Source organism: Psammomys obesus, unplaced genomic scaffold (assembly GCF_907164565.1).
Source record: "Psammomys obesus unplaced genomic scaffold, mPsaObe1.curated_primary_1811, whole genome shotgun sequence".
In the NCBI taxonomy this organism is placed as follows: Eukaryota; Metazoa; Chordata; class Mammalia; order Rodentia; family Muridae; genus Psammomys; species Psammomys obesus.
The window spans coordinates 8,931,366-8,940,124 of NW_026589732.1; the positions used below are offsets into that span (position 1 = coordinate 8,931,366).

General features: G+C 38.0%; 1 non-coding gene across 1 annotated transcript; it reads left to right on the forward strand.

Annotated features, from left to right (window-relative positions):
• The first annotated feature begins 5,376 nt into the window (after nucleotides 1-5,376).
• On the forward strand, nucleotides 5,377-5,480 carry LOC129675377 (U6 spliceosomal RNA). Its single transcript, XR_008719915.1, has one exon. It is a non-coding gene; the product is annotated as a U6 spliceosomal RNA (small nuclear RNA).
• The last annotated feature ends 3,279 nt before the right edge of the window (nucleotides 5,481-8,759 follow it).

Below are 8,759 nucleotides of genomic sequence, written 5' to 3' on the forward strand. Positions count from 1 at the left end.
GACCTTCCAATTCTCAAATATAAATGTTGGAATTCTCAACAAACTAAACTTCATATATAGTAAATTTATTTCTGTGTTGCATTTTTGAGAGGAGTTAGAGTCATGACATGGTAGTGTTAGGGTCTGTGAATCATCGAAGAAAGACAGCCCCCACGCCCCAACTCAGACAGTATGCAAAAATCAAAGAGCCTTAATTCTGCAGAGAATTCCAGCATGCTGGGACCACCACCTTCACAAAATATCAGTGACCCAGAAGCAGGCTTCCAGGCCCTATTCCAGACAGTCAGTCAAGGGAATTCCAGGGACGATTAGGTGACCTTACTTTGATTAGTGGGCAACTAACCAAGGAGTACGGAGCAATCAGGACTGGTCACGTGCTCAGAGACTTCACAAAGCTGGAGGTAACCCAAAACCAGTGGTTGGGGCAGAAGCTGATTGGCTGCCTGTTACAACGCTCCTAGAAACAGAAACTGAAATTCAAGCCTAGTCAGGTAAAAGTTAAGACTAAAGCCTGTCATGAAGTCAGTCTGGAATTAGGCCCTCTCGGCAGTTAAGAGCTTATGCTGCTTTTGCAGAGGACCAGAGTTTGGTTCCCAGCACCCACATCAGATGGCTCACGGCTGAATATAACTTCAGCTCCAGGGAGAGCCAATCATTCTGGCCTCTACGAGCATCAGTGCTCTGAACATAGCTCACAAACACATAACTGAAATGACAAAAAATTAATTTAAAATTGGAACAAATTCTTATATGTTTACTATTTTGTGTGCATGCATGCATATATATACGTATGCAGATGTGTGTGTCTATGTATTGTAATGTTCGTGTGAGTATGTACGAGTGTTTGGAGGTCTGAGGTTGGCGTTGAGTTTCTTCCTCAACTGCACTTTTAAGAAGTCTCTATCTATCTATCTATCTGTCTGTCTGTCTGTCTACCTACCTACCTACCTTTCTATCTCTGTCTGTGTGTCTCTGTATCTCTGTGTCTATGCCAGTACCTATCCCTGTCTTTCTCAGGGATCCTTCTCCTCCTCAGTGCTATGATTACAGAAATTTAGAGCCATGCCCCATTTTTATGTGGAGGCTGGGAATGTAAGTCATGGTTTCGCAGCAACGCTTTCCTGACGTTCCCTCGCCACCACCACCCCCACACACGTCTGTTCCTATATTCAAAGCGTTGTGCCCAAATCGCCAGACCCCAAAAGACCACCAACAGGAGTCGAGTCCGCTGCAAAACACATGAGGATCTTTTTATTACAAATTATTACAAGATGCAGCTTGGGCAAGTAACTATTGCTTGAAACCACCACCTGGCAAGTATCTATTGCTTGAAACGCAAAAGGGCTATTGCATTTTGAATTGATTGGCTATAGGGGAGGTCCCCAAACCATTAATGATTTGGTGTCCCTCCCTAGGGGGATGGGCCAGTTTCCTAGCAACTTTATCTCTAGTGGGCAGGAAAAGAATGCAGTATGGGGAGTTTTTCCCCTTAGGGCTCCACCCGGCTAGCCTTAGTTCAGGCCTGTGCTTTAAAATTTAAAATAATAGCCACTGATTTTCAGTCTCTTGGTCTCTCAACAGCATTCTGTCTTAACGATATTAGTTACAGTGAATCCTGATGTGAGGTAGTTTGTTTCAATCTTAAAACTTTCCTTCTCTTTTCACACCTGCTGTGGCTACTTTAGGCTATTTGTATTTTCAAATGAAATTTATAAAAATGTTTCAAATTTCTATGATATTCTTTTGGTATCTTGGTTTTTCTGATGGTACTTCATTAAACCTGATGTGCAATTAAATGAAAATTAACAATTCTAACAATGAGTTTTAAAATCCATTAACATGACCTGTTTCTCCTGCACAACTAAATTGTCTTAATTAATTCTTTTAACTAATTAAGTAATTTTTTTATTTTAATGTAACATTATACATATATGTTGTCACTTTCATTCCTAAGTAAGAATCAGTATGTGTTGTAATGGAATTATTTTGGGTTGTAAATCTAGTCACAATTTGCCTTCCTTTCTTCATTCCTTTCTCTTTAAAAAAAAAAAAAGGTAATTTTGTGGGTTTGGGATGGAAGCTTTTGCATATTTTTCTTATAGACCTTTGTAGAGAAAATATCTTGTGTATTGTATGAATGCATCACCTGTCAATTAAAAAACCTATGGCCTATAGGAAATGTGGGGCATCCAGGAAGGAGAAAATATTCAAGATTTTCCGGGTAAGATGTGCAAATGACAGACACTTGATAGCTGAGCAGAGGTAACCAGACATGTGGCAAAATGTAGATTAGAATAAGTTATGAGCTAATTAGAGAAGAGCCTAGCTATATGACCCAGGTATTTTTTAATGTATTTTGAGTCTCATGAATCATTATTCCAGGAGCTTGGGGCAGAAAGAAAAATCCCCACAACAGGCCCTAGTTACTCTCTGGTTTTGATTCTCTTCACTCTGTCACAGTGTGTTCCTCTTAAATATAATGACTTCGTGTGTGTGTGTGTGTGTGTATATGTGTGTGTATGAGTGTGTGTGCTTGTGTTAGCAAATGTTTGTGTTTAGTTGAAGAATTCTATCTTATCTTGCCTTATTGTTAAAAAGTTTCTCCAGATATAAATCATTATTTGGATATTTTTTCATGTTGTTGTTGTTTGGGGGTTTTGTTTGTTTGTTTACTTTTAGTGTTTGAAATATGTCATGGAAACCATTATCAGCTCCCATTACTTCTGAACAAGAAGTCAGTCATTAGCCATGTTTCCTCATGTTACCTAATGTTTCCTCATATACAAGGTCATTTTTATTTGTCACTAATATCCCTAGTCTTTACTATCTAGCAGTTAAACTGTAACACTGTGTGGGTTTTTTTTGCATTTGTTTTATTTGGCATAAACCTTTGTGGTTGCAGATTACTGTCTTCAACCATATTCAGGGAGCGCTGGGTTACTATTTCTTCAATTCGCTATCAGAGCTGATCCACTTTTAGCATTATACTGTGACATCATCCCAAAGTGTGGGCCTGGTTCTTCCCCATATTGGGATGCAACCCCCAGGCAACAAGGTAGACTGCCCTGGGTTAGTGTTTATGCCTTTGGTAATTTTCTATTTTGTCTTATTTCATATTTTCTGAGTGTGTGTGTGTGTGTGTGTGTGTGTGTGTGTGTGTGTGTGTGTGTTCTGGAGGTTTTCTTTAATATTTTCTATCTTTATTCCGATGGAATAATTTCTATTAATCAATACTTAAATTCCTTTATCCTCCTTCTACTTTCTCAAATCAGCTATTATTTCTCATTAGATTTGTATTTCTTATCTTATGTGAACGAGCATTTGCCTGTATGTATATGGGTGTGCCATGTGCCTTCAGTACCCACGGAGGCTCAAGGAGGACATTGCCCTTTAAAGAGACAAAAACAGGAAAGAACTTTTAAGCCCTTTTATTTCATCTGAGTTTAGCCATTGATCAGCAACATCCTAAAACGTTGGCCTTGGCTCAAATACTATGCTAGCGCTTCTCCTGGAGGTCTGCATTCTGTAGTAACAGCAAACTCTTCCTTAGAAGGGCCTATGCGGTCCTCTACAACCTTGAAATTAATAGAAGTAAAAAGAGACAAAGTGAACTAGCAGAAAAAAAAACTGGCATCAGAAAATTTGAATCAAAAAACATCTGGCACATAGTTTAAAATTAACTATGTCATCCATTGTTTGTTACTTTTCAAGTCTATAATGTGAAAATGATAATTATCTTTTGGATACCCATTGAACAAATGAGTAAAATTATTATGAGAATTAAATGACACAACACTTGGGAAGCACCTAATAAAGTGTTTAGCAAATAAAAGAAAACATATGAAAGTAACAAATCACTTTAATTTTTGGTTTATGAGAGATAAGAAACTCTATCCTCAGCTTTGATGGAATATCTTAAATAATTCATTTAAATTATTTAAAATGAATTTTAAAATCATTAAAAAACATTTAAATTGTTCTCTTGAACATTTTATGCACAATAGCAACACTATGGCATGAAAATGACTTCTTCACTTTGCAGCAACTTGATTTTCCTTTTTGCTGATTCACAGGGTCCTTTGCCCATTTTGGCAGGACTGATATGAAAGCCATGAGGGAAAGTATGCTTGTCCTAACAACTGTACTATTTGGCAGTGAGTCAATGCTTATGATTTGGGGCATAGGAAAAATTGTTTCTGTGGGTAAGCCATTCTCCCAAAAACCCTTTTCAAACCAGCTCTATTCTCTGGCAACGTGCCATGCCTGAATCCACTCGTACATAGAGAGAAGAATTGCTCTCAATGATTTATTGACACAGAGCTGTCTTAGCTCAATGGTGTAATTTTCATCTCAGCTATAATTGACCCTTTCATTTAAAGCAATTAAACATATTGTTGTAATTATTCTCTACTTTTGGCAAATTACATGATCATAATTACCATTCTACATATTCTTAATATCTAAAGCTATAATAATGACAATGGTAATAATAAAGGTATAATAGATTTGAATGCACCTTGCTTGGGTATGCTGTTGTTTATCGTCACGCTACTACAGTAATTTTACTGTATAAATGTCCAACTACAGGTTTGGTTTTAATTTTTTAGAAATAAGTATTTCTTTGGAAGTTTGAATCACAGAGACATTATGGAATCATAAAATATTAACATTTCTCTCTCTCAGGTATATATACGTACAGTGTGTACGTCTGTGTCTGTGTTCACAATTGTGCGGGCGCACATGTGACTAAAAGTTTGTGTATATGTCTATATGAGGAGGCTTGAGACTGACATCATTCACTGAGTCGAGGTCTTTCAGTTGATCCCAGAGCTTGCTCTCACAGCCCGTTTGACTAGCTAGCTTGTTCTGAGGGTCCTCCGAGTGTCATCTGAGTGCTGGAATTACAGACACACAAGACGCATTCCTGTGGCGTCTGGACATCTGATCCGCAATCCTCATGCTTACATGGGCTGCTTTTGACCATTGAACCGTCACCTGTATGTGTGTATGTGTGTTTTGCTTAAATGTACACCCGTGCAATGAGTATATGCGTGGTGCCCACAGAGCCAGCAGAAGACATCAGATTCCTTGGAATTGGAGTTGGGGACAGCCAAAAGCACTGCGTGAGGGCCGAGAACTGGACCGCGGTCCTCTGGAAGAGCATCCAGTGCTCTTTACTGCTATGTCATCTCGCACTTCTATCATTACTCACATCTTAAATACGATACATTCTTGTAAAACTAGTGTCTATATTAGAGGCATGCGTTGATAATAATTTAGCATCCACCAACTACTACAGAAAAGATCTGAGTTCAGTATTGTGTTTGAGTAAGGACCCTATCATTGAGCAAATCATTTGGATTATAAAGACATTTTGTGCTCATTTCAGTAGTGCATGTGCTGATATTGGAGCAGTACAGAGAGTACCATGTCCCCTTCACAATAATGACATGCAAATTCATGAAGCATTCCACATTTTTCTATGAGATTGTGTCTGGCAGTAATGTCAGAAGCTTCACCAATGGAGTCTCATCACCATGACTGCTTTCACATGAGCTGAACAAGGGCAACAACAACAGACAGGCCAAAGTGAACAGGAGAAAATCCACCAGGCCTCAACTTTACCAAAAGTACTACAGACAACTAAAGAATGCTGAGAGCAGGAGAAACAGTCTTTCCCAGGGAAGAGCAGACGATTGGTTAACCAATTCTAAATTGTGAGCCCTGAAAACATACATACAAGAAACATTTCGTAGATTGAGCAGGGTCCGTTTATGTTTTTAGAAACATATGTGTATACACACACATATGTATGTAACAACAATTCATGAAAAAAGAAGACATGAATTTAAAAGAGAGCAAGGCACAGTATACGGGAGGGTTAAAGAGAGGAAATGGAAGTGGAAATGATATAACTGCATTATAATCTCAAAAATAAAAGAAATGATTTAAGAAAGAAAGAAGAAAGAAAGAAAGAAAGAAAGAAAGAAAGAAAGAAAGAAAGAAAGAAAGAAAGAAAGAAAGAAAGAAAGAAATCCAGTTCTAATTCTTTGTCCACTGAAGGGGGAGGGGTAACTCACAAATAAACATATTTAAATATAACAAAGAGATATATTTTTTCTTATGGAAAAGAACACTTTCAATACTATGTAACTACAGAAGAGCAAACTAGATACCATTTTGGTCCTAAAATAGTTTTCTGATACATGGGGATTGTTAGTAATAAATGTTAGATTTTTGCCTTTGGTTCTGAGTTGGGATTCCTGACACTGTGAAACATTCTTCAGACAAACAATTTAAGAGAAACAAGATTCACATTTCCTTATAGTTTGAGGACTTTGGTACACAGTCATCTAGCCTGCTTGCTTTTAGGTCTTTGGGAAGGCTTAAGCAACATGGAGGAAAGCTACGCATTTGCCACACACTCAGAATTTACCTCTGTACTCAGAGAGACTGCTTCCTGGGAGCAGAGAGCACATTCTTCGGTGTACTTTGGTGCCATCTGAAAGCGTCACTGAAACTCCCTTAGACTGTCTATGTGTGCCCACTCACCTCATGTCATATTCCCAAAGCTAACCCAGTTTTCCGTGCTCCTTCCTCTCTGCATGCACAGCCATTTCCCTTAATAAAACCCTGTTTTGTTATCTGGTTCTTGGTGTTTCTATAGTAATTCATTCCACTTACAAGATCTTACCTACAAAGCATGGCTTCCACCTACTTTTCCCTATCCCCCTTAAATAATGCTTCCTCTGGTAATCTCTTCCTTAAGGACAGCAAACTAAATGAATAATCAACCACACAACCAGCCACCCAAGAAAGTAAGCTTCCCCAGCACAATCTTCTCAGTATACTAGAAATCATTTGGGATATAAGTGTTTAAAAATACATTATGATGAAATAATGAAAATCACCAGTACACAACATCACTCCCCCTTCTCTTTTACTCCTGACAAATAACACTGCAGTCAAATGATGCTCAAATGATGTTCTCCTTGCCTCTCTCTGTCTCACCTCTCCTGGTCTACTGAACTCATATTTATATTTTTGCCACTAACATAGATATCTACTTCCCAGTTTATTTAGCTATTCAGATGCAGAGTGATAAGACTAATTGATGTACATCCCACAAGTTTTCAAGTTCTGTAAGGACAGGTGGCAATACCGTTTAGCTATATGGGCTGCACAGATCACTTCATGCCATTATGAGAAGAAAACAGAGTTGCTGGTGTGGGCAATGAGATCACCATCATACTCTCAAAGAGACTAGCACATTAACAAAGAAGAAAGCTGTGGCCAACTGATGTTCAAAATGTTTCCCATGGACGTAATACAAACCAAGTCCAGGAAAATAAATCTTTGCCAATTAGATCCATAATGTGTGAATAACAAAGGAGAAACAAGTTTGATCTGAATTGACCCAACGAGGGAGATGGTTTGACAGTGAGTTATTTCTCACTGTTATACCTTATGGAGTTATTCCTAGATAATTTGATCAAATGATAAAATATACTGAGTAAAACGTTATTAAACCCTATTGAAATAAATAATAACACATTTTTACACCATTTATGGAGCACTCTGTGTTCAACTGAGAAAAACAACAACACCATGTAGCTGGCATCCCACGAAGAGTGAGAACATCCCTCATCTTTGTAAAGGAGAGCTGTCCTCCATCACTTTTGAGCCCATGAGCACCATTGGGTGCTATACAATGGCGACTGAGTGTCTACACAGCTAAAGTTACATGAGACCAGGCAAAATGTCAGGGCATAATCAAGGATACAGTGTTTGATGAGAGGTTTCTGGGCTTTATTCAAGCTACTAATGAATGTAACTAATGAAGCCAACATGAAGCCCATCTACTCTCCTCCTGTATTTCATTTTCATGCTAATGATGTTGTATGGTTTGCTGCAATGTTTGGCCTATCAGCCTGTGTCTCTGCAGTTGTTTCTAGCTCAGAATTTGTCAATTTTAATACTATTAATTTTCCCATTTCAAGGATTCTCTTAATTATTTTCTCTTATCTTATCTCCCCTAACTGTAGCCTAAGGAAATTTATTTTAAGTTTGGGAACATATTCATCAGAAGCATAACCTTTCTAATGGGTTTAAGCTCCTGGAATTAGAAATTATCAACTTTGGGTGCTGGCAGTGTTCTTAACTTTAATTCTTGATTTTAACATTCTAAGGCAATAGAGCCTTGGGGATGTCAAAGGGCCATGGGTTCTTTATTCCTCATTATTCTGGAAAGTTTCACGTCAATTTTTCATTCAGTTTCCTCTCTGTTTTGCTAACCAGAGTTCCAAACTTGCCTTTTTCTCATTTGTCACCCCACATCTTTCAGACACTATAAATGTATGTGATCAACAGCACAGCCATGCACCAGCCATTTGTCAAGTTAATAGTCCTTTTGCCTTGAAAAGAAATGGAAATATTTCTTGTTCATTCTCTGTCCTCTTCAAAGACCCCTTGAATGCTGCTTGTCTTTTTTTCTTGCCGTTGTTTCTCCAATGTGCTTCATTATTCCTTCAGATTTTTGTATTTTACAATCTTGCAACAGGAAATTGGAAAATGGCTGTTTAATAAGTTTTACTTCTTAGACTTTGACCTGTGCTTCCGCTTATCTCTAACTTCTACTTTCAACTATTATTTGATTCCAGATGTTTTCAGGTCTGCAGTGGCATATGGGCCATTTTACTGCTGATGAATAAACAGTAAAGATTACAAGAACTACAACATAAATCTAGAAAAACTAATCA